Here is a 25,089-nt window from a genome sequence, read left to right on the forward strand (position 1 = left end):
AAGCTATCTAAATTACAATTTTAGGACGGGTCTCCAGTGTCTGTAGGCAGGGCTCTGGGAAGGGAACGAGTGTTCTCTACATCAACAGGGTGCTTTCATAGACTGGGTGGGAGCCTCGCCTGAGACGCTCTAGAGCTAAAAGGGAACTTGACGTGAGTCCTTTCCTCAAGGTAAAGCCTAGAATAGCCCTGCCGAAGTGGAAGCTTGGAGCGGAGTCCTTGAGGCATTAGTTTCAGGTCTGTTTCCTTTTAAGGTTAGTAAGCTTTTCAAGACCCCGAGGACCTCGCGTGGGCACCCTTTTCCCTGCAAGAACACCGAGTACCGGCAGGCTCCACTGGGCTACTAAGAAACATCCTGGCCCGGAAACTTTTCCCAGTCACTCTTTGTATTTTGTGTGTAGGCCAACACACTACACTCTTCCTTGGAAGAGCTAGATTTCCTCAGCTCTCCAACAACTCCAGGAAATGTGTTCTCTCAAGTCTTATATGTCATGCAAATCTCCCTCATTGCCCTAGGCTGAGCGGCACTGAGAAACCAAAACTGCTTCGCATTCCTGCTACAAAGTCATTCCTTAAGACCCCATCCTTACATGAGAAAGTCGGCTTGCGTTCCTGCTGTAACCAAAGCACAGTTCTTCCTCTTACACTCCAGGGTTTTAGAAGAAGCTAAGCCCGATAGCCTACCCAGAGCGCTCCCTGGGGGAGGCGGTTGGCTACTCGCAGAATTCCGTGCCAAATAAACTTTATTCAAGGAAGGGACCAGTGTGTAGCTAGAGTGTATATTTACTTGGTTGAAATCACAAGGAGGTAGGCTGCATGTTCGCTGGAAACGGGGAACTTATGGCACAAGCCTTGCTTACCCATTTTGAATGCTCCATTCAAGCTGCCTTGAAGCTACCTAAATAACAATTTTAGGACGGGTCTCTAGTCTCTGTAGGTAGGGCTCTGGGAAGGGAACGAGTGTTCTCTACATCAACAGGGTGCTTTCATAGCCTGGGTGGGAGCCTCGCCTGAGACGCTCTAGAGCTAAAAGGAAACTTGATGTGAGTCATTTCCTCAAGGTAAAGCCTAGAATAGCCCTGCCGAAGTGGAAGCTTGGAGCGGAGTCCTTGAGGCATTAGTTTCAGGTCTGTTTCCTTTTAAGGTTAGTAAGCTTTTCAAGACACCGAGGACCTCGCGTGGGCACCTTATTCCCTGAAGACCACCGAGTACCGGCAGTCTCCACTGGGCTACTAAGAAACATCCAGGCCCGGAAACCTTTCCCAGTCACTCTGTGTATTTTGTGTGAAGGCCAACACACTGCACTCTTCCTTGGAAAGGCTAGATTTCCTCAGCTCTCCAACAGCTCCAGGAAATGTGCTCTCTCACGTCCTACAAGTCATGCAAATCTGCCTCATTGCCCTAGGCTGAGCGGCACTGAGAAACCAAAACTGCTTCGCATTCCTTCTACAAAGTCATACCTTAAGACCCCATCCTTACAGGAGAAAGTCAGCTTGTGTTCCTGCTGTAACCAAAGCACAGTTCTTCCTCTTACACTGCAGGGTTTTAGAAGAAGCTAAGCCCGATAGCCTACCTAGAGCGCTCCTTGGGGGAGGCTGTTGGCTACACGCAGAACTCCGTGCCAAATAAACTTTATTCAAGGAAGGGACCAGTGTTTAGCTAGAGTGTATATTTACTTGGTAGAAATCACAAGTAGGTAGGCCGCGTGTTCGCTGGAAACGGGGACCTTATGGCACAAGCCTTGCTTTCCCATTTTGAATGCTCCATTCATGCTGCCTTGAAGTTACCTAAATAACAGTTTTAGGACGAGTCTTTAGTCATTGTAGGCAGGGCTCTGGGAAGGGAACGAGTGTTCTCTCCATCAACAGGGTGCTTTCATAACCTGGGTGGGAGCCTCTCCTCAGACGCCCTAGAGATAAAGGACACTTGACGTGAGTTCTTTCCTCCAGGTAAAGCCTTGAATAGCCCTGCCGAAGCTAAGCTTGCAGCAGTTTCCTTGTGGCATTTGTTTTAGGTCTGTTTTCTTTTAAGGTTAGTAAGCTTTTCAAGACACCGAGGACCTCTCGTGGGCACCCTATTCCCTGCAAGAGCACCGAGTACCAGCAGGCTCCACTGGGCTACTAAGAAACATCCAGGCCCGGAAACATTTCCCAGTCACTGTGTATTTTGTGTGTAGGGCAACACACTGCACTCTTCCTTGGAAGAGCTAGATTTCCTCAGCTCTCCAACAACTCCAGGAAATGTGTTCTCTCAAGTCCTATATGTCATGCAAATCTCCCTCATTGCCCTAGGCCGAGCGGCACTGAGAAACCAAAACTGCAACGCATTCCTTCTTTAAAGTCAAACCTTAAGACCCCATCCTTACAGGAGAAAGTCGGCTTGCTTTCCTGCTGTAACCAAAGCACAGTTCTTCCTCTTACACTCCAGGGTTTTAGAAGAAGCTAAGCCCGATAGCCTACCCAGAGCGCTCCCTGGGGGAGGCGGTTGGCTACACGCAGAATTCCGTGCCAAATAAACTTTATTCAAGGAAGGGACCAGTGTGTAGCTAGAGTGTATATTTACTTGGTAGAAATCACAAGGAGGTAGGCTGCATGTTCGCTGGAAACGGGGAACTTATGGCACAAGCCTTGCTTACCCATTTTGAATGCTCCATTCAAGCTGCATTGAAGCTATCTAAATTACAATTTTAGGTCGGGTCTCCAGTGTCTGTAGGCAGGGCTCTGGGAAGGGAACGAGTGTTCTCTACATCAACAGGGTGCTTTCATAGACTGGGTGGGAGCCTCGCCTGAGACGCTCTAGACCTAAAAGGGAACTTGACGTGAGTCCTTTCCTCAAGGTAAAGCCTAGAATACCCCTGCCGAAGTGGAAGCTTGGAGCGGAGTCCTTGAGGCATTAGTTTCAGGTCTGTTTCCTTTTAAGGTTAGTAAGCTTTTCAAGACCCCGAGGACCTCGCGTGGGCACCCTATTCCCTGCAAGAACACCGAGTACCGGCAGGCTCCACTGGGCTACTACGAAACATCCTGGCCCGGAAACTTTTCCCAGTCACTCTTTGTATTTTGTGTGTAGGCCAACACACTACACTCTTCCTTGGAAGAGCTAGATTTCCTCAGGTCTCCAACAACTCCAGGAAATGTGTTCTCTCAAGTCTTATATGTCATGCAAATCTCCCTCATTGCCCTAGACTGAGCGGCACTGAGAAACCAAAACTGCTTCGCATTCCTGCTACAAAGTCATTCCTTAAGACCCCATCCTTACAGGAGAAAGTCGGCTTGCATTCCTGCTGTAACCAAAGCACAGTTCTTCCTCTTACACTGCAGGGTTTTAGAAGAAGCTAAGCCCGATAGCCTACCCAGAGCGCTCCCTGGGGGAGGCGTTTGGCTACTCGCAGAATTCCGTGCCAAATAAACTTTATTCAAGGAAGGGACCAGTGTGTAGCTAGAGTGTATATTTACTTGGTTGAAATCACAAGGAGGTAGGCTGCATGTTCGCTGGAAACGGGGAACTTATGGCACAAGCCTTGCTTACCCATTTTGAATGCTCCATTCAAGCTGCCTTGAAGCTACCTAAATAACAATTTTAGGACGGGTCTCTAGTCTCTGTAGGTAGGGCTCTGGGAAGGGAACGAGTGTTCTCTACATCAACAGGGTGCTTTCATAGCCTGGGTGGGAGCCTCGCCTGAGACGCTCTAGAGCTAAAAGGAAACTTGACGTGAGTCATTTCCTCAAGGTAAAGCCTAGAATAGCCCTGCCGAAGTGGAAGCTTGGAGCGGAGTCCTTGAGGCATTAGTTTCAGGTCTGTTTCCTTTTAAGGTTAGTAAGCTTTTCAAGACACCGAGGACCTCGCGTGGGCACCTTATTCCCTGGAAGACCACCGAGTACCTGCAGTCTCCACTGGGCTACTAAGAAACATCCAGGCCCGGAAACCTTTCCCAGTCACTCTGTGTATTTTGTGTGTAGGCCAATACACTGCACTCTTCCTTGGAAGAGCTAGATTTCCTCAGCTCTCCAACAGCTCCAGGAAATGTGCTCTCTCACGTCCTACAAGTCATGCAAATCTGCCTCATTGCCCTAGGCTGAGCGGCACTGAGAAACCAAAACTGCTTCGCATGCCTTCTACAAAGTCATACCTTAAGACCCCATCCTTACAGGAGAAAGTCAGCTTGCGTTCCTGCTGTAACCAAAGCACAGTTCTTCCTCTTACACTGCAGGGTTTTAGAAGAAGCTAAGCCCGATAGCCTACCTAGAGCGCTCCTTGGGGGAGGCTGTTGGCTACACGCAGAACTCCGTGCCAAATAAACTTTATTCAAGGAAGGGACCAGTGTTTAGCTAGAGTGTATATTTACTTGGTAGAAATCACAAGTAGGTAGGCCGCGTGTTCGCTGGAAACGGGGACCTTATGGCACAAGCCTTGCTTTCCCATTTTGAATGCTCCATTCATGCTGCCTTGAAGTTACCTAAATAACAGTTTTAGGACGAGTCTTTAGTCATTGTAGGCAGGGCTCTGGGAAGGGAACGAGTGTTCTCTCCATCAACAGGGTGCTTTCATAGCCTGGGTGGGAGCCTCTCCTCAGACGCCCTAGAGATAAAGGACACTTGACGTGAGTTCTTTCCTCCAGGTAAAGCCTTGAATAGCCCTGCCGAAGCTAAGCTTGCAGCAGTTTCCTTGTGGCATTTGTTTTAGGTCTGTTTTCTTTTAAGGTTAGTAAGCTTTTCAAGACACCGAGGACCTCTCGTGGGCACCCTATTCCCTGCAAGAGCACCGAGTACCAGCAGGCTCCACTGGGCTACTAAGAAACATCCAGGCCCGGAAACATTTCCCAGTCACTGTGTATTTTGTGTGTAGGGCAACACACTGCACTCTTCCTTGGAAGAGCTAGATTTCCTCAGCTCTCCAACAACTCCAGGAAATGTGTTCTCTCAAGTCCTATATGTCATGCAAATCTCCCTCATTGCCCTAGGCCGAGCGGCACTGAGAAACCAAAACTGCAACGCATTCCTTCTTTAAAGTCAAACCTTAAGACCCCATCCTTACAGGAGAAAGTTGGCTTGCTTTCCTGCTGTAACCAAAGCACAGTTCTTCCTCTTACACTCCAGGGTTTTAGAAGAAGCTAAGTCCGATAGCCTACCCAGAGCGCTCCCTGGGGGAGGCGGTTGGCTACACGCAGAATTCCGTGCCAAATAAACTTTATTCAAGGAAGGGACCAGTGTGTAGCTAGAGTGTATATTTACTTGGTAGAAATCAAAAGGAGGTAGGCTGCATGTTCGCTGGAAACGGGGAACTTATGGCACAAGCCTTGCTTACCCATTTTGAATGCTCCATTCAAGCTGCATTGAAGTTATCTAAATTACAATTTTAGGACGGGTCTCCAGTGTCTGTAGGCAGGGCTCTGGGAAGGGAACGAGTGTTCTCTACATCAACAGGGTGCTTTCATAGCCTGGGTGGGAGCCTCGCCTGAGACGCTCTAGAGCTAAAAGGGAACTTGACGTGAGTCCTTTCCTCAAGGTAAAGCCTAGAATAGCCCTGCCGAAGTGGAAGCTTGGAGCGGAGTCCTTGAGGCATTAGTTTCAGGTCTGTTTCCTTTTATGGTTAGTAAGCTTTTGAAGACCCCGAGGACCTCGCTTGGGCACCCTATTCCCTGCAAGAACACCGAGTACCGTCAGGCTCCACTGGGCTACTAAGAAACATCCTGACCCGGAAACTTTTCCCAGTCACTCTTTGTATTTTGTGTGTAGGCCAACACACTACACTCTTCCTTGGAAGAGCTAGATTTCCTCAGCTCTCCAACAACTCCAGGAAATGTGTACTCTCAAGTCTTATATGTCATGCAAATCTCCCTCATTGCCCTAGGCTGAGCGGCACTGAGAAACCAAAACTGCTTCGCATTCCTGCTACAAAGTCATTCCTTAAGACCCCATCCTTACAGGAGAAAGTCGGCTTGCGTTCCTGCTGTAACCAAAGAACAGTTCTTCCTCTTACACTGCAGGGTTTTAGAAGAAGCTAAGCCCGATAGCCTACCCAGAGCGCTCCCTGCGGGAGGCGTTTGGCTACTCGCAGAATTCCGTGCCAAATAAACTTTATTCAATGAAGGGACCAGTGTGTAGCTAGAGTGTATATTTACTTGGTTGAAATCACAAGGAGGTAGGCTGCATGTTCGCTGGAAACGGGGAACTTATGGCACAAACCTTACTTGCCCATTTTGAATGCTCCATTCAAGCTGCCTTGAATATACCTAAATAACAATTTTAGGACGGGTCTCTAGTCTCTGTAGGCAGGGCTCTGGGAAGGGAACCAGTGTTCTCTACATCAACAGGGTGCTTTCATAGCCTGGGTGGGAGCCTCTGCTCAGACGCTCTACAGCTAAAAGGAAACTTGACGTGAGTCCTTTCCTCAAGGTAAAGCCTAGAATAGCCCTGCCGAAGTTGAAGTTTGGAGCGGAGTCCTTGAGGCATTAGTTTCAGGTCTGTTTCCTTTTAAGGTTAGTAAGCTTTTCAAGACACCGAGGACCTCGCGTGGGCACCTTATTTCTGAAGACCACCGAGTACCGGGAGTCTCCACTGGGCTACTAAGAAACATCCAGGCCCGGAAACCTTTCCCAGTCACTCTGTGTATTTTGTGTGTAGGCCAACACACTGCACTCTTCCTTGGAAAGGCTAGATTTCCTCAGCTCTCTAACAGCTCCAGGAAATGTGCTCTCTCAAGTCCTACAAGTCATGCAAATCTGCCTCATTGCCCTAGGCTGAGCGGCACTGAGAAACCAAAACTGCTTCGCATTCCTTCTACAAAGTCATACCTTAAGACCCCATCCTTACAGGAGAAAGTCAGCTTGCGTTCCTGCTGTAACCAAAGCACAGTTCTTCCTCTTACACTGCAGGGTTTTAGAAGAAGCTAAGCCCGATAGCCTACCTAGAGCGCTCCTTGGGGGAGGCTGTTGGCTACACGCAGAACTCCGTGCCAAATAAACTTTATTCAAGGAAGGGACCAGTGTGTAGCTAGAGTGTATATTTACTTGGTAGAAATCACAAGTAGGTAGGCCGCGTGTTCGCTGGAAACGGGGACCTTATGGCACAAGCCTTGCTTTCCCATTTTGAATGCTCCATTCATGCTGCCTTGAAGTTACCTAAATAACAGTTTTAGGACGAGTCTTTAGTCATTGTAGGCAGGGCTCTGGGAAGGGAACGAGTGTTCTCTCCATCAACAGGGTGCTTTCATAGCCTGGGTGGGAGCCTCGGCTGAGACGCTCTAGAGCTAAAAGGAAACTTGACGTGAGTCATTTCCTCAAGGTAAAGCCTAGAATAGCCCTGCCGAAGTGGAAGCTTGGAGCGGAGTCCTTGAGGCATTAGTTTCAGGTCTCTTTCCTTTTATGGTTAGTAAGCTTTTGAAGACCCCGAGGACCTCGCGTGGGCACCCTCTTCCCTGCAAGAACACCGAGTACCGTCAGGCTCCACTGGGCTACTAAGAAACATCCTGGCCCGGAAACTTTTTCCAGTCACTCTTTGTATTTTGTGTGTAGGCCAACACACTACACTCTTCCTTGGAAGAGCTAGATTTCCTCAGCTCTCCAACAACTCCAGGAAATGTGTACTCTCAAGTCTTATATGTCATGCAAATCTCCCTCATTGCCCTAGGCCGAGCGGCACTGAGAAACCAAAACTGCAACGCATTCCTTCTTTAAAGTCAAACCTTAAGACCCCATCCTTACAGGAGAAAGTTGGCTTGCTTTCCTGCTGTAACCAAAGCACAGTTCTTCCTCTTACACTCCAGGGTTTTAGAAGAAGCTAAGCCCGATAGCCTACCCAGAGCGCTCCCTGGGGGAGGCGGTTGGCTACACGCAGAATTCCGTGCCAAATAAACTTTATTCAAGGAAGGGACCAGTGTGTAGCTAGAGTGTATATTTACTTGGTAGAAATCACAAGGAGGTACGCTGCATGTTCGCTGGAAACGGGGAACTTATGGCACAAGCCTTGCTTACCCATTTTGAATGCTCCATTCAAGCTGCCTTGAAGCTACCTAAATAACAATTTTAGGACGGGTCTCTAGTCTCTGTAGGCAGGGCTCTGGGAAGGGAACCAGTGTTCTCTACATCAACAGGGTGCTTTCATAGCCTGGGTGGGAGCCTCTGCTCAGACGCTCTACAGCTAAAAGGAAACTTGACGTGAGTCCTTTCCTCAAGGTAAAGCCTAGAATAGCCCTGCCGAAGTGGAAGCCTGGAGCGGAGTCCTTGAGGCATTAGTTTCAGGTCTGTTTCCTTTTAAGGTTAGTAAGCTTTTCAAGACACCGAGGACCTCGCGTGGGCACCTTATTCCCTGAAGACCACCGAGTACCGGCAGTCTCCACTGGGCTACTAAGAAACATCCAGGCCCGGAAACCTTTCCCAGTCACTCTGTGTATTTTGTGTGTAGGCCAACACACTGCACTCTTCCTTGGAAAGGCTAGATTTCCTCAGCTCTCCAACAGCTCCAGGAAATGTGCTCTCTCACGTCCTACAAGTCATGCAAATCTGCCTCATTGCCCTAGGCTGAGCGGCACTGAGAAACCAAAACTGCTTCGCATTCCTTCTACAAAGTCATACCTTAAGACCCCATACTTACAGGAGAAAGTCAGCTTGCGTTCCTGCTGTAACCAAAGCACAGTTCTTCCTCTTACACTGCAGGGTTTTAGAAGAAGCTAAGCCCGATAGCCTACCTAGAGCGCTCCTTGGGGGAGGCTGTTGGCTACACGCAGAACTCCGTGCCAAATAAACTTTATTCAAGGAAGGGACCAGTGTTTAGCTAGAGTGTATATTTACTTGGTAGAAATCACAAGTAGGTAGGCCGCGTGTTCGCTGGAAACGGGGACCTTATGGCACAAGCCTTGCTTTCCCATTTTGAATGCTCCATTCATGCTGCCTTGAAGTTACCTAAATAACAGTTTTAGGACGAGTCTTTAGTCATTGTAGGCAGGGCTCTGGGAAGGGAACGAGTGTTCTCTCCATCAACAGGGTGCTTTCATAGCCTGGGTGGGAGCCTCTCCTCAGACGCCCTAGAGATAAAGGACACTTGACGTGAGTTCTTTCCTCCAGGTAAAGCCTTGAATAGCCCTGCCGAAGCTAAGCTTGCAGCAGTTTCCTTGTGGCATTTGTTTTAGGTCTGTTTTCTTTTAAGGTTAGTAAGCTTTTCAAGACACCGAGGACCTCTCGTGGGCACCCTATTCCCTGCAAGAGCACCGAGTACCAGCAGGCTCCACTGGGCTACTAAGAAACATCCAGGCCCGGAAACATTTCCCAGTCACTGTGTATTTTGTGTGTAGGGCAACACACTGCACTCTTCCTTGGAAGAGCTAGATTTCCTCAGCTCTCCAACAACTCCAGGAAATGTGTTCTCTCAAGTCCTATATGTCATGCAAATCTCCCTCATTGCCCTAGGCCGAGCGGCACTGAGAAACCAAAACTGCAACGCATTCCTTCTTTAAAGTCAAACCTTAAGACCCCATCCTTACAGGAGAAAGTTGGCTTGCTTTCCTGCTGTAACCAAAGCACAGTTCTTCCTCTTACACTACAGGGTTTTAGAAGAAGCTAAGCCCGATAGCCTACCCAGAGCGCTTCCTGGGGGAGGCGGTTGGCTACACGCAGAATTCCGTGCCAAATAAACTTTATTCAAGGAAGGGACCAGTGTGTAGCTAGAGTGTATATTTACTTGGTAGAAATCAAAAGGAGGTAGCCTGCATGTTCGCTGGAAACGGGGAACTTATGGCACAAGCCTTGCTTACCCATTTTGAATGCTCCATTCAAGCTGCATTGAAGTTATCTAAATTACAATTTTAGGACGGGTCTCCAGTGTCTGTAGGCAGGGCTCTGGGAAGGGAACGAGTGTTCTCTACATCAACAGGGTGCTTTCATAGCCTGGGTGGGAGCCTCGCCTGAGACGCTCTAGAGCTAAAAGGGAACTTGACGTGAGTCCTTTCCTCAAGGTAAAGCCTAGAATAGCCCTGCCGAAGTGGAAGCTTGGAGCGGAGTCCTTGAGGCATTAGTTTCAGGTCTGTTTCCTTTTATGGTTAGTAAGCTTTTGAAGACCCCGAGGACCTCGCGTGGGCACCCTATTCCCTGCAAGAACACCGAGTACCGTCAGGCTCCACTGGGCTACTAAGAAACATCCTGGCCCGGAAACTTTTCCCAGTCACTCTTTGTATTTTGTGTGTAGGCCAACACACTACACTCTTCCTTGGAAGAGCTAGATTTCCTCAGCTCTCCAACAACTCCAGGAAATGTGTACTCTCAAGTCTTATATGTCATGCAAATCTCCCTCATTGCCCTAGGCTGAGCGGCACTGAGAAACCAAAACTGCTTCGCATTCCTGCTACAAAGTCATTCCTTAAGACCCCATCCTTACAGGAGAAAGTCGGCTTGCGTTCCTGCTGTAACCAAAGCACAGTTCTTCCTCTTACACTGCAGGGTTTTAGAAGAAGCTAAGCCCGATAGCCTACCCAGAGCGCTCCCTGGGGGAGGCGTTTGGCTACTCGCAGAATTCCGTGCCAAATAAACTTTATTCAAGGAAGGGACCAGTGTGTAGCTAGAGTGTATATTTACTTGGTTGAAATCACAAGGAGGTAGGCTGCATGTTCGCTGGAAACGGGGAACTTATGGCACAAGCCTTGCTTACCCATTTTGAATGCTCCATTCAAGCTGCCTTGAAGCTACCTAAATAACAATTTTAGGACGGGTCTCTAGTCTCTGTAGGTAGGGCTCTGGGAAGGGAACGAGTGTTCTCTACATCAACAGGGTGCTTTCATAGCCTGGGTGGGAGCCTCGCCTGAGACGCTCTAGAGCTAAAAGGAAACTTGACGTGAGTCATTTCCTCAAGGTAAAGCCTAGAATAGCCCTGCCGAAGTGGAAGCTTGGAGCGGAGTCCTTGAGGCATTAGTTTCAGGTCTGTTTCCTTTTATGGTTAGTAAGCTTTTGAAGACCCCGAGGACCTCGCGTGGGCACCCTATTCCCTGCAAGAACACCGAGTACCGTCAGGCTCCACTGGGCTACTAAGAAACATCCTGGCCCGGAAACTTTTTCCAGTCACTCTGTGTATTTTGTGTGTAGGCCAACACACTGCACTCTTCCTTGGAAAGGCTAGATTTCCTCAGCTCTCCAACAGCTCCAGAAAATGTGCTCTCTCACGTCCTACAAGTCATGCAAATCTGCCTCATTGCCCTAGGCTGAGCGGCACTGAGAAACCAAAACTGCTTCGCATTCCTTCTACAAAGTCATACCTTAAGACCCCATCCTTACAGGAGAAAGTCAGCTTGCGTTCCTGCTGTAACCAAAGCACAGTTCTTCCTCTTACACTGCAGGGTTTTAGAAGAAGCTAAGCCCGATAGCCTACCTAGAGCGCTCCTTGGGGGAGGCTGTTGGCTACACGCAGAACTCCGTGCCAAATAAACTTTATTCAAGGAAGGGACCAGTGTTTAGCTAGAGTGTATATTTACTTGGTAGAAATCACAAGTAGGTAGGCCGCGTGTTCGCTGGAAACGGGGACCTTATGGCACAAGCCTTGCTTTCCCATTTTGAATGCTCCATTCATGCTGCCTTGAAGTTACCTAAATAACAGTTTTAGGACGAGTCTTTAGTCATTGTAGGCAGGGCTCTGGGAAGGGAACGAGTGTTCTCTCCATCAACAGGGTGCTTTCAGAGCCTGGGTGGGAGCTTCTCCTCAGACGCCCTAGAGATAAAGGACACTTGACGTGAGTTCTTTCCTCCAGGTAAAGCCTTGAATAGCCCTGCCGAAGCTAAGCTTGCAGCAGTTTCCTTGTGGCATTTGTTTTAGGTCTGTTTTCTTTTAAGGTTAGTAAGCTTTTCAAGACACCGAGGACCTCTCGTGGGCACCCTATTCCCTGCAAGAGCACCGAGTACCAGCAGGCTCCACTGGGCTACTAAGAAACATCCAGGCCCGGAAACATTTCCCAGTCACTGTGTATTTTGTGTGTAGGGCAACACACTGCACTCTTCCTTGGAAGAGCTAGATTTCCTCAGCTCTCCAACAACTACAGGAAATGTGTTCTCTCAAGTCCTATATGTCATGCAAATCTCCCTCATTGCCCTAGGCTGACCGGCACTGAGAAACCAAAACTGCAACGCATTCCTTCTTTAAAGTCAAACCTTAAGACCCCATCCTTACAGGAGAAAGTTGGCTTGCTTTCCTGCTGTAACCAAAGCACAGTTCTTCCTCTTACACTCCAGGGTTTTAGAAGAAGCTAAGCCCGATAGCCTACCCAGAGCGCTCCCTGGGGGAGGCGGTTGGCTACACGCAGAATTCCGTGCCAAATAAACTTTATTCAAGGAAGGGACCAGTGTGTAGCTAGAGTGTATATTTACTTGGTAGAAATCACAAGGAGGTAGGCTGCATGTTCGCTGGAAACGGGGAACTTATGGCACAAGCCTTGCTTACCCATTTTGAATGCTCCATTCAAGCTGCCTTGAAGCTACCTAAATAACAATTTTAGGACGGGTCTCTAGTCTCTGTAGGCAGGGCTCTGGGAAGGGAACCAGTGTTCTCTACATCAACAGGGTGCTTTCATAGCCTGGGTGGGAGCCTCTGCTCAGACGCTCTACAGCTAAAAGGAAACTTGACGTGAGTCCTTTCCTCAAGGTAAAGCCTAGAATAGCCCTGCCGAAGTGGAAGCTTGGAGCGGAGTCCTTGAGGCATTAGTTTCAGGTCTGTTTCCTTTTAAGGTTAGTAAGCTTTTCAAGACACCGAGGACCTCGCGTGGGCACCTTATTCCCTGAAGACCACCGAGTACCGGCAGTCTCCACTGGGCTACTAAGAAACATCCAGGCCCGGAAACCTTTCCCAGTCACTCTGTGTATTTTGTGTGAAGGCCAACACACTGCACTCTTCCTTGGAAAGGCTAGATTTCCTCAGCTCTCCAACAGCTCCAGGAAATGTGCTCTCTCACGTCCTACAAGTCATGCAAATCTGCCTCATTGCCCTAGGCTGAGCGGCACTGAGAAACCAAAACTGCTTCGCATTCCTTCTACAAAGTCATACCTTAAGACCCCATACTTACAGGAGAAAGTCAGCTTGCGTTCCTGCTGTAACCAAAGCACAGTTCTTCCTCTTACACTGCAGGGTTTTAGAAGAAGCTAAGCCCGATAGCCTACCTAGAGCGCTCCTTGGGGGAGGCTGTTGGCTACACGCAGAACTCCGTGCCAAATAAACTTTATTCAAGGAAGGGACCAGTGTTTAGCTAGAGTGTATATTTACTTGGTAGAAATCACAAGTAGGTAGGCCGCGTGTTCGCTGGAAACGGGGACCTTATGGCACAAGCCTTGCTTTCCCATTTTGAATGCTCCATTCATGCTGCCTTGAAGTTACCTAAATAACAGTTTTAGGACGAGTCTTTAGTCATTGTAGGCAGGGCTCTGGGAAGGGAACGAGTGTTCTCTCCATCAACAGGGTGCTTTCATAGCCTGGGTGGGAGCCTCTCCTCAGACGCCCTAGAGATAAAGGACACTTGACGTGAGTTCTTTCCTCCAGGTAAAGCCTTGAATAGCCCTGCCGAAGCTAAGCTTGCAGCAGTTTCCTTGTGGCATTTGTTTTAGGTCTGTTTTCTTTTAAGGTTAGTAAGCTTTTCAAGACACCGAGGACCTCTCGTGGGCCCCCTATTCCCTGCAAGAGCACCGAGTACCAGCAGGCTCCACTGGGCTACTAAGAAACATCCAGGCCCGGAAACATTTCCCAGTCACTGTGTATTTTGTGTGTAGGGCAACACACTGCACTCTTCCTTGGAAGAGCTAGATTTCCTCAGCTCTCCAACAACTCCAGGAAATGTGTTCTCTCAAGTCCTATATGTCATGCAAATCTCCCTCATTGCCCTAGGCTGAGCGGCACTGAGAAACCAAAACTGCAACGCATTCCTTCTTTAAAGTCAAACCTTAAGACCCCATCCTTACAGGAGAAAGTTGGCTTGCTTTCCTGCTGTAACCAAAGCACAGTTCTTCCTCTTACACTCCAGGGTTTTAGAAGAAGCTAAGCCCGATAGCCTACCCAGAGCGCTCCCTGGGGGAGGCGGTTGGCTACACGCAGAATTCCGTGCCAAATAAACTTTATTCAAGGAAGGGACCAGTGTGTAGCTAGAGTGTATATTTACTTGGTAGAAATCACAAGGAGGTAGGCTGCATGTTCGCTGGAAACGGGGAACTTATGGCACAAGCCTTGCTTACCCATTTTGAATGCTCCATTCAAGCTGCCTTGAAGCTACCTAAATAACAATTTTAGGACGGGTCTCTAGTCTCTGTAGGCAGGGCTCTGGGAAGGGAACCAGTGTTCTCTACATCAACAGGGTGCTTTCATAGCCTGGGTGGGAGCCTCTGCTCAGACGCTCTACAGCTAAAAGGAAACTTGACGTGAGTCCTTTCCTCAAGGTAAAGCCTAGAATAGCCCTGCCGAAGTGGAAGCTTGGAGCGGAGTCCTTGAGGCATTAGTTTCAGGTCTGTTTCCTTTTAAGGTTAGTAAGCTTTTCAAGACACCGAGGACCTCGCGTGGGCACCTTATTCCCTGAAGACCACCGAGTACCGGCAGTCTCCACTGGGCTACTAAGAAACATCCAGGCCCGGAAACCTTTCCCAGTCACTCTGTGTATTTTGTGTGAAGGCCAACACACTGCACTCTTCCTTGGAAAGGCTAGATTTCCTCAGCTCTCCAACAGCTCCAGGAAATGTGCTCTCTCACGTCCTACAAGTCATGCAAATCTGCCTCATTGCCCTAGGCTGAGCGGCACTGAGAAACCAAAACTGCTTCGCATTCCTTCTACAAAGTCATACCTTAAGACCCCATACTTACAGGAGAAAGTCAGCTTGCGTTCCTGCTGTAACCAAAGCACAGTTCTTCCTCTTACACTGCAGGGTTTTAGAAGAAGCTAAGCCCGATAGCCTACCTAGAGCGCTCCTTGGGGGAGGCTGTTGGCTACACGCAGAACTCCGTGCCAAATAAACTTTATTCAAGGAAGGGACCAGTGTTTAGCTAGAGTGTATATTTACTTGGTAGAAATCACAAGTAGGTAGGCCGCGTGTTCGCTGGAAACGGGGACCTTATGGCACAAGCCTTGCTTTCCCATTTTGAATGCTCCATTCATGCTGCCTTGAAGTTACCTAAATAACAGTTTTAGGACGAGTCTTTAGTCATTGTAGGCAGGGCTCTGGGAAGGGAACGAGTGTTCTCTCCATCAACAGGGTGCTTTCATAGCCTGGGTGGGAGCCTCTCCTCAGACGCCCTAGAGATAAAGGACACTTGACGTGAGTTCTTTCCTCCAGGTAAAGCCTTGAATAGCCCTGCCGAAGCTAAGCTTGCAGCAGTTTCCTTGTGGCATTTGTTTTAGGTCTGTTTTCTTTTAAGGTTAGTAAGCTTTTCAAGACACCGAGGACCTCTCGTGGGCACCCTATTCCCTGCAAGAGCACCGAGTACCAGCAGGCTCCACTGGGCTACTAAGAAACATCCAGGCCCGGAAACATTTCCCAGTCACTGTGTATTTTGTGTGTAGGGCAACACACTGCACTCTTCCTTGGAAGAGCTAGATTTCCTCAGCTCTCCAACAACTCCAGGAAATGTGTTCTCTCAAGTCCTATATGTCATGCAAATCTCCCTCATTGCCCTAGGCCGAGCGGCACTGAGAAACCAAAACTGCAACGCATTCCTTCTTTAAAGTCAAACCTTAAGACCCCATCCTTACAGGAGAAAGTTGGCTTGCTTTCCTGCTGTAACCAAAGCACAGTTCTTCCTCTTACACTCCAGGGTTTTAGAAGAAGCTAAGCCCGATAGCCTACCCAGAGCGCTTCCTGGGGGAGGCGGTTGGCTACACGCAGAATTCCGTGCCAAATAAACTTTATTCAAGGAAGGGACCAGTGTGTAGCTAGAGTGTATATTTACTTGGTAGAAATCAAAAGGAGGTAGGCTGCATGTTCGCTGGAAACGGGGAACTTATGGCACAAGCCTTGCTTACCCATTTTGAATGCTCCATTCAAGCTGCATTGAAGTTATCTAAATTACAATTTTAGGACGGGTCTCCAGTGTCTGTAGGCAGGGCTCTGGGAAGGGAACGAGTGTTCTCTACATCAACAGGGTGCTTTCATAGCCTGGGTGGGAGCCTCGCCTGAGACGCTCTAGAGCTAAAAGGGAACTTGAAGTGAGTCCTTTCCTCAAGGTAAAGCCTAGAATAGCACTGCCGAAGTGGAAGCTTGGAGCGGAGTCCTTGAGGCATTAGTTTCAGGTCTGTTTCCTTTTATGGTTAGTAAGCTTTTGAAGACCCCGAGGACCTCGCGTGGGAACCCTATTCCCTGCAAGAACACCGAGTACCGTCAGGCTCCACTGGGCTACTAAGAAACATCCTGGCCCGGAAACTTTTCCCAGTCACTCTTTGTATTTTGTGTGTAGGCCAACACACTACACTCTTCCTTGGAAGAGCTAGATTTCCTCAGCTCTCCAACAACTCCAGGAAATGTGTACTCTCAAGTCTTATATGTCATGCAAATCTCCCTCATTGCCCTAGGCTGAGCGGCACTGAGAAACCAAAACTGCTTCGCATTCCTGCTACAAAGTCATTCCTTAAGACCCCATCCTTACAGGAGAAAGTCGGCTTGCGTTCCTGCTGTAACCAAAGCACAGTTCTTCCTCTTACACTGCAGGGTTTTAGAAGAAGCTAAGCCCGATAGCCTACCCAGAGCGCTCCCTGGGGGAGGCGTTTGGCTACTCGCAGAATTCCGTGCCAAATAAACTTTATTCAAGGAAGGGACCAGTGTGTAGCTAGAGTGTATATTTACTTGGTTGAAATCACAAGGAGGTAGGCTGCATGTTCGCTGGAAACGGGGAACTTATGGCACAAGCCTTGCTTACCCATTTTGAATGCTCCATTCAAGCTGCCTTGAAGCTACCTAAATAACAATTTTAGGACGGGTCTCTAGTCTCTGTAGGTAGGGCTCTGGGAAGGGAACGAGTGTTCTCTACATCAACAGGGTGCTTTCATAGCCTGGGTGGGAGCCTCGCCTGAGACGCTCTAGAGCTAAAAGGAAACTTGACGTGAGTCATTTCCTCAAGGTAAAGCCTAGAATAGCCCTGCCGAAGTGGAAGCTTGGAGCGGAGTCCTTGAGGCATTAGTTTCAGGTCTGTTTCCTTTTATGGTTAGTAAGCTTTTGAAGACCCCGAGGACCTCGCGTGGGCACCCTATTCCCTGCAAGAACACCGAGTACCGTCAGGCTCCACTGGGCTACTAAGAAACATCCTGGCCCGGAAACTTTTTCCAGTCACTCTGTGTATTTTGTGTGTAGGCCAACACACTGCACTCTTCCTTGGAAAGGCTAGATTTCCTCAGCTCTCCAACAGCTCCAGAAAATGTGCTCTCTCACGTCCTACAAGTCATGCAAATCTGCCTCATTGCCCTAGGCTGAGCGGCACTGAGAAACCAAAACTGCTTCGCATTCCTTCTACAAAGTCATACCTTAAGACCCCCTCCTTACAGGAGAAAGTCAGCTTGCGTTCCTGCTGTAACCAAAGCACAGTTCTTCCTCTTACACTGCAGGGTTTTAGAAGAAGCTAAGCCCGATAGCCTACCTAGAGCGCTCCTTGGGGGAGGCTGTTGGCTACACGCAGAACTCCGTGCCAAATAAACTTTATTCAAGGAAGGGACCAGTGTTTAGCTAGAGTGTATATTTACTTGGTAGAAATCACAAGTAGGTAGGCCGCGTGTTCGCTGGAAACGGGGACCTTATGGCACAAGCCTTGCTTTCCCATTTTGAATGCTCCATTCATGCTGCCTTGAAGTTACCTAAATAACAGTTTTAGGACGAGTCTTTAGTCATTGTAGGCAGGGCTCTGGGAAGGGAACGAGTGTTCTCTCCATCAACAGGGTGCTTTCAGAGCCTGGGTGGGAGCTTCTCCTCAGACGCCCTAGAGATAAAGGACACTTGACGTGAGTTCTTTCCTCCAGGTAAAGCCTTGAATAGCCCTGCCGAAGCTAAGCTTGCAGCAGTTTCCTTGTGGCATTTGTTTTAGGTCTGTTTTCTTTTAAGGTTAGTAAGCTTTTCAAGACACCGAGGACCTCTCGTGGGCACCCTATTCCCTGCAAGAGCACCGAGTACCAGCAGGCTCCACTGGGCTACTAAGAAACATCCAGGCCCGGAAACATTTCCCAGTCACTGTGTATTTTGTGTGTAGGGCAACACACTGCACTCTTCCTTGGAAGAGCTAGATTTCCTCAGCTCTCCAACAACTACAGGAAATGTGTTCTCTCAAGTCCTATATGTCATGCAAATCTGCCTCATTGCCCTAGGCTGAGCGGCACTGAGAAACCAAAACTGCAACGCATTCCTTCTTTAAAGTCAAACCTTAAGACCCCATCCTTACAGGAGAAAGTTGGCTTGCTTTCCTGCTGTAACCAAAGCACAGTTCTTCCTCTTACACTCCAGGGTTTTAGAAGAAGCTAAGCCCGATAGCCTACCCAGAGCGCTCCCTGGGGGAGGCGGTTGGCTACTCGCAGAATTCCGTGCCAAATAAACTTTATTCAAGGAAGGGACCAGTGTGTAGCTAGAGTGTATATTTACTTGGTAGAAATCACAAGGAGGTAGGCTGCATGTTCGCTGGAAACGGGGAACTTATGGCACAAGCCTTGCTTACCCATTTTGAATGCTCCATTCAAGCTGCCTTGAAGCTACCTAAATAACAATTTTAGGACGGGTCTCTAGTCTCTGTAGGCAGGGCTCTGGGAAGGGAACCAGTGTTCTCTACATCAACAGGGTGCTTTCATAGCCTGGGTGGGAGCCTCTGCTCAGACGCTCTACAGCTAAAAGGAAACTTGACGTGAGTCCTTTCCTCAAGGTAAAGCCTAGAATAGCCCTGCCGAAGTGGAAGCTTGGAGCGGAGTCCTTGAGGCATTAGTTTCAGGTCTGTTTCCTTTTAAGGTTAGTAAGCTTTTCAAGACACCGAGGACCTCGCGTGGGCACCTTATTCCCTGAAGACCACCGAGTACCGGCAGTCTCCACTGGGCTACTAAGAAACATCCAGGCCCGGAAACCTTTCCCAGTCACTCTGTGTATTTTGTGTGAAGGCCAACACACTGCACTCTTCCTTGGAAAGGCTAGATTTCCTCAGCTCTCCAACAGCTCCAGGAAATGTGCTCTCTCACGTCCTACAAGTCATGCAAATCTGCCTCATTGCCCTAGGCTGAGCGGCACTGAGAAACCAAAACTGCTTCGCATTCCTTCTACAAAGTCATACCTTAAGACCCCATACTTACAGGAGAAAGTCAGCTTGCGTTCCTGCTGTAACCAAAGCACAGTTCTTCCTCTTACACTGCAGGGTTTTAGAAGAAGCTAAGCCCGATAGCCTACCTAGAGCGCTCCTTGGGGGAGGCTGTTGGCTACACGCAGAACTCCGTGCCAAATAAACTTTATTCAAGGAAGGGACCAGTGTTTAGCTAGAGTGTATATTTACTTGGTAGAAATCACAAGTAGGTAGGCCGCGTGTTCGCTGGAAACGGGGACCTTATGGCACAAGCCTTGCTTTCCCATTTTGAATGCTCCATTCATGCTGCCTTGAAGTTACCTAAATAACAGTTTTAGGACGAGTCTTTAGTCATTGTAGGCAGGGCTCTGGGAAGGGAACGAGTGTTCTCTCCATCAACAGGGTGCTTTCATAGCCTGGGTGGGAGCCTCTCCTCAGACGCCCTAGAGATAAAGGACACTTGACGTGAGTTCTTTCCTCCAGGTAAAGCCTTGAATAGCCCTGCCGAAGCTAAGCTTGCAGCAGTTTCCTTGTGGCATTTGTTTTAGGTCTGTTTTCTTTTAAGGTTAGTAAGCTTTTCAAGACACCGAGGACCTCTCGTGGGCACCCTATTCCCTGCAAGAGCACCGAGTACCAGCAGGCTCCACTGGGCTACTAAGAAACATCCAGGCCCGGAAACATTTCCCAGTCACTGTGTATTTTGTGTGTAGGGCAACACACTGCACTCTTCCTTGGAAGAGCTAGATTTCCTCAGCTCTCCAACAACTCCAGGAAATGTGTTCTCTCAAGTCCTATATGTCATGCAAATCTCCCTCATTGCCCTAGGCCGAGCGGCACTGAGAAACCAAAACTGCAACGCATTCCTTCTTTAAAGTCAAACCTTAAGACCCCATCCTTACAGGAGAAAGTTGGCTTGCTTTCCTGCTGTAACCAAAGCACAGTTCTTCCTCTTACACTCCAGGGTTTTAGAAGAAGCTAAGCCCGATAGCCTACCCAGAGCGCTTCCTGGGGGAGGCGGTTGGCTACACGCAGAATTCCGTGCCAAATAAACTTTATTCAAGGAAGGGACCAGTGTGTAGCTAGAGTGTATATTTACTTGGTAGAAATCAAAAGGAGGTAGGCTGCATGTTCGCTGGAAACGGGGAACTTATGGCACAAGCCTTGCTTACCCATTTTGAATGCTCCATTCAAGCTGCCTTGAAGTTATCTAAATTACAATTTTAGGACGGGTCTCCAGTGTCTGTAGGCAGGGCTCTGGGAAGGGAACGAGTGTTCTCTACATCAACAGGGTGCTTTCATAGCCTGGGTGGGAGCCTCGCCTGAGACGCTCTAGAGCTAAAAGGGAACTTGAAGTGAGTCCTTTCCTCAAGGTAAAGCCTAGAATAGCCCTGCCGAAGTGGAAGCTTGGAGCGGAGTCCTTGAGGCATTAGTTTCAGGTCTGTTTCCTTTTATGGTTAGTAAGCTTTTGAAGACCCCGAGGACCTCGCGTGGGAACCCTATTCCCTGCAAGAACACCGAGTACCGTCAGGCTCCACTGGGCTACTAAGAAACATCCTGGCCCGGAAACTTTTCCCAGTCACTCTTTGTATTTTGTGTGTAGGCCAACACACTACACTCTTCCTTGGAAGAGCTAGATTTCCTCAGCTCTCCAACAACTCCAGGAAATGTGTACTCTCAAGTCTTATATGTCATGCAAATCTCCCTCATTGCCCTAGGCTGAGCGGCACTGAGAAACCAAAACTGCTTCGCATTCCTGCTACAAAGTCATTCCTTAAGACCCCATCCTTACAGGAGAAAGTCGGCTTGCGTTCCTGCTGTAACCAAAGCACAGTTCTTCCTCTTACACTGCAGGGTTTTAGAAGAAGCTAAGCCCGATAGCCTACCCAGAGCGCTCCCTGGGGGAGGCGTTTGGCTACTCGCAGAATTCCGTGCCAAATAAACTTTATTCAAGGAAGGGACCAGTGTGTAGCTAGAGTGTATATTTACTTGGTTGAAATCACAAGGAGGTAGGCTGCATGTTCGCTGGAAACGGGGAACTTATGGCACAAGCCTTGCTTACCCATTTTGAATGCTCCATTCAAGCTGCCTTGAAGCTACCTAAATAACAATTTTAGGACGGGTCTCTAGTCTCTGTAGGTAGGGCTCTGGGAAGGGAACGAGTGTTCTCTACATCAACAGGGTGCTTTCATAGCCTGGGTGGGAGCCTCGCCTGAGACGCTCTAGAGCTAAAAGGAAACTTGACGTGAGTCATTTCCTCAAGGTAAAGCCTAGAATAGCCCTGCCGAAGTGGAAGCTTGGAGCGGAGTCCTTGAGGCATTAGTTTCAGGTCTGTTTCCTTTTATGGTTAGTAAGCTTTTGAAGACCCCGAGGACCTCGCGTGGGCACCCTATTCCCTGCAAGAACACCGAGTACCGTCAGGCTCCACTGGGCTACTAAGAAACATCCTGGCCCGGAAACTTTTTCCAGTCACTCTGTGTATTTTGTGTGTAGGCCAACACACTGCACTCTTCCTTGGAAAGGCTAGATTTCCTCAGCTCTCCAACAGCTCCAGAAAATGTGCTCTCTCACGTCCTACAAGTCATGCAAATCTGCCTCATTGCCCTAGGCTGAGCGGCACTGAGAAACCAAAACTGCTTCGCATTCCTTCTACAAAGTCATACCTTAAGACCCCATCCTTACAGGAGAAAGTCAGCTTGCGTTCCTGCTGTAACCAAAGCACAGTTCTTCCTCTTACACTGCAGGGTTTTAGAAGAAGCTAAGCCCGATAGCCTACCTAGAGCGCTCCTTGGGGGAGGCTGTTGGCTACACGCAGAACTCCGTGCCAAATAAACTTTATTCAAGGAAGGGACCAGTGTTTAGCTAGAGTGTATATTTACTTGGTAGAAATCACAAGTAGGTAGGCCGCGTGTTCGCTGGAAACGGGGACCTTATGGCACAAGCCTTGCTTTCCCATTTTGAATGCTCCATTCATGCTGCCTTGAAGTTACCTAAATAACAGTTTTAGGACGAGTCTTTAGTCATTGTAGGCAGGGCTCTGGGAAGGGAACGAGTGTTCTCTCCATCAACAGGGTGCTTTCAGAGCCTGGGTGGGAGCTTCTCCTCAGACGCCCTAGAGATAAAGGACACTTGACGTGAGTTCTTTCCTCCAGGTAAAGCCTTGAATAGCCCTGCCGAAGCTAAGCTTGCAGCAGTTTCCTTGTGGCATTTGTTTTAGGTCTGTTTTCTTTTAAGGTTAGTAAGCTTTTCAAGACACCGAGGACCTCTCGTGGGCACCCTATTCCCTGCAAGAGCACCGAGTACCAGCAGGCTCCACTGGGCTACTAAGAAACATCCAGGCCCGGAAACATTTCCCAGTCACTGTGTATTTTGTGTGTAGGGCAACACACTGCACTCTTCCTTGGAAGAGCTAGATTTCCTCAGCTCTCCAACAACTACAGGAAATGTGTTCTCTCAAGTCCTATATGTCATGCAAATCTCCCTCATTGCCCTAGGCTGAGCGGCACTGAGAAACCAAAACTGCAACGCATTCCTTCTTTAAAGTCAAACCTTAAGACCCCATCCTTACAGGAGAAAGTTGGCTTGCTTTCCTGCTGTAACCAAAGCACAGTTCTTCCTCTTACACTCCAGGGTTTTAGAAGAAGCTAAGCCCGATAGCCTACCCAGAGCGCTCCCTGGGGGAGGCGGTTGGCTACACGCAGAATTCCGTGCCAAATAAACTTTATTCAAGGAAGGGACCAGTGTGTAGCTAGAGTGTATATTTACTTGGTAGAAATCACAAGGAGGTAGGCTGCATGTTCGCTGGAAACGGGGAACTTATGGCACAAGCCTTGCTTACCCATTTTGAATGCTCCATTCAAGCTGCATTGAAGCTATCTAAATTACAATTTTAGGACGGGTCTCCAGTGTCTGTAGGCAAGGCTCTGGGAAGGGAACGAGTGTTCTCTACATCAACAGGGTGCTTTCATAGACTGGGTGGGAGCCTCGCCTGAGACGCTCTAGACCTAAAAGGGAACTTGACGTGAGTCCTTTCCTCAAGGTAAAGCCTAGAATAGCCCTGCCGAAGTGGAAGCTTGGAGCGGAGTCCTTGAGGCATTAGTTTCAGGTCTGTTTCCTTTTAAGGTTAGTAAGCTTTTCAAGACCCCGAGGACCTCGCGTGGGCACCCTTTTCCCTGCAAGAACACCGAGTACCGGCAGGCTCCACTGGGCTACTAAGAAACATCCTGGCCCGGAAACCTTTCCCAGTCACTCTGTGTATTTTGTGTGTAGGCCAACACACTGCACTCTTCCTTGGAAGAGCTAGATTTCCTCAGCTCTCCAACAGCTCCAGGAAATGTGCTCTCTCACGTCCTACAAGTCATGCAAATCTGCCTCATTGCCCTAGGCTGAGCGGCACTGAGAAACCAAAACTGCTTCGCATTCCTTCTACAAAGTCATACCTTAAGACCCCATCCTTACAGGAGAAAGTCAGCTTGCGTTCCTGCTGTAACCAAAGCACAGTTCTTCCTCTTACACTCCAGGGTTTTAGAAGAAGCTAAGCCCGATAGCCTACCCAGAGCGCTCCCTGGGGGAGGCGGTTGGCTACACGCAGAATTCCGTGCTAAATAAACTTTATTCAAGGAAGGGACCAGTGTGTAGCTAGAGTGTATATTTACTTGGTTGAAATCACAAGGAGGTAGGCTGCATGTTCGCTGGAAACGGGGAACTTATGGCACAAGCCTTGCTTACCCATTTTGAATGCTCCATTCAAGCTGCCTTGAAGCTACCTAAATAACAATTTTAGGACGGGTCTCTAGTCTCTGGAGGTAGGGCTCTGGGAAGGGAACGAGTGTTCTCTACATCAACAGGGTGCTTTCATAGCCTGGGTGGGAGCCTCGCCTGAGACGCTCTGGAGCTAAAAGGAAACTTGACGTGAGTCATTTCCTCAAGGTAAAGCCTAGAATAGCCCTGCCGAAGTGGAAGCTTGGAGCGGAGTCCTTGAGGCATTAGTTTCAGGTCTGTTTCCTTTTAAGGTTAGTAAGCTTTTCAAGACACCGAGGACCTCGCGTGGGCACCTTACTCCCTGGAAGACCACCGACTACCGGCAGTCTCCACTGGGCTACTAAGAAACGTCCAGGCCCGGAAACCTTTCCCAGTCACTCTGTGTATTTTGTGTGTAGGCCAACACACTGCACTCTTCCTTGGAAAGGCTAGATTTCCTCAGCTCTCTAACAGCTCCAGGAAATGTGCTCTCTCACGTCCTACAAGTCATGCAAATCTGCCTCATTGCCCTAGGCTGAGCGGCACTGAGAAACCAAAACTGCTTCGCATTCCTTCTACAAAGTCATACCTTAAGACCCCATCCTTACAGGAGAAAGTCAGCTTGCGTTCCTGCTGTAACCAAAGCACAGTTCTTCCTCTTACACTGCAGGGTTTTAGAAGAAGCTAAGCCCGATAGCCTACCTAGAGCGCTCCTTGGGGGAGGCTGTTGGCTACACGCAGAACTCCGTGCCAAATAAACTTTATTCAAGGAAGGGACCAGTGTTTAGCTAGAGTGTATATTTACTTGGTAGAAATCACAAGTAGGTAGGCCGCGTGTTCGCTGGAAACGGGGACCTTATGGCACAAGCCTTGCTTTCCCATTTTGAATGCTCCATGCATGCTGCCTTGAAGTTACCTAAATAACAGTTTTAGGACGAGTCTTTAGTCATTGTAGGCAGGGCTCTGGGAAGGGAACGAGTGTTCTCTCCATCTACAGGGTGCTTTCATAGCCTGGGTGGGAGCCTCTCCTCAGACGCCCTAGACATAAAGGACACTTGACGTGAGTTCTTTCCTCCAGGTAAAGCCTTGAATAGCCCTGGCGAAGCTAAGCTTGCAGCAGT

This window comes from Balaenoptera physalus, assembly GCF_965194825.1.
Source record: "Balaenoptera physalus genome assembly, chromosome: 17".
NCBI classification, from domain to species: domain Eukaryota; kingdom Metazoa; phylum Chordata; class Mammalia; order Artiodactyla; family Balaenopteridae; genus Balaenoptera; species Balaenoptera physalus.